At 61.5% G+C, this 314-nt stretch overlaps 1 protein-coding gene across 1 annotated transcript in view; it reads left to right on the forward strand.

The window, feature by feature from the left end:
• Nucleotides 1–314, forward strand: part of BUB1 (BUB1 mitotic checkpoint serine/threonine kinase) — a 33,751-nt gene that overhangs the window by 31,454 nt on the left and 1,983 nt on the right. The window lies entirely within an intron of this gene.

Here is a 314-nt window from a genome sequence, read left to right on the forward strand (position 1 = left end):
AGTTCCCTGTGCTGCACGGGAGGTCATACACGTGTGTCCTTTCTCCCCAGACGCCCCAGCCATCAGGCTCCCCACGACACTGAGCAGAGTTCCCTGTGCTGCACGGGAGGTCATACACGTGTGTCCTTTCTCCCCCAGACGCCCCACGCATCAGGCTGCCCACGACACTGAGCAGAGTTCCCTGTGCTGCACGGGAGGTCATACACGTGTGTCCTTTCTCCCCAGATGCCCCAGCCATCAGGCTGCCCACGACACTGAGCAGAGCTCCCTGTGCTGCACGGGAGGTCATACACGTGTGTCCTTTCTCCCCCAGA

The sequence above is a fragment of the Bison bison genome, unplaced genomic scaffold (genome assembly GCF_000754665.1).
Source record: "Bison bison bison isolate TAMUID 2011002044 unplaced genomic scaffold, Bison_UMD1.0 scf7180017864508, whole genome shotgun sequence".
Lineage (NCBI taxonomy): Eukaryota > Metazoa > Chordata > Mammalia > Artiodactyla > Bovidae > Bison > Bison bison.